Source organism: Colius striatus, chromosome 20, assembly GCF_028858725.1.
Source record: "Colius striatus isolate bColStr4 chromosome 20, bColStr4.1.hap1, whole genome shotgun sequence".
In the NCBI taxonomy this organism is placed as follows: Eukaryota; Metazoa; Chordata; class Aves; order Coliiformes; family Coliidae; genus Colius; species Colius striatus.
In genome coordinates, this window is record NC_084778.1 from 2,644,305 (window position 1) to 2,644,540 (window position 236).

Below are 236 nucleotides of genomic sequence, written 5' to 3' on the forward strand. Positions count from 1 at the left end.
TTAGAAGCTGTTTCTCATCCCTTGAGCCTGTTGGACTTCAAATACCGACGTGCAGGAGCGCAGTGATCCCACAGCACAAGCTGGGAGAGCTTCCCAGAGTACAGGGGCTGCTGGCAGCCCATTGCTGAGCAGCATAAAGGGCCTGGAGCCAGCACTGGCTGTTGTTCCAGAGAGGGGTGACTTGGGTCTCCTCCTGTTGCAAATCTGCTGGGGAAGAAAAGCTTCTCCACACCAAG

General features: G+C 55.5%; 1 protein-coding gene across 2 annotated transcripts in view; it reads left to right on the forward strand.

The window, feature by feature from the left end:
* The window catches only part of DTX2 (deltex E3 ubiquitin ligase 2), a 29,259-nt gene that overhangs the window by 26,470 nt on the left and 2,553 nt on the right, over positions 1–236 (forward strand). The window lies entirely within an intron of this gene.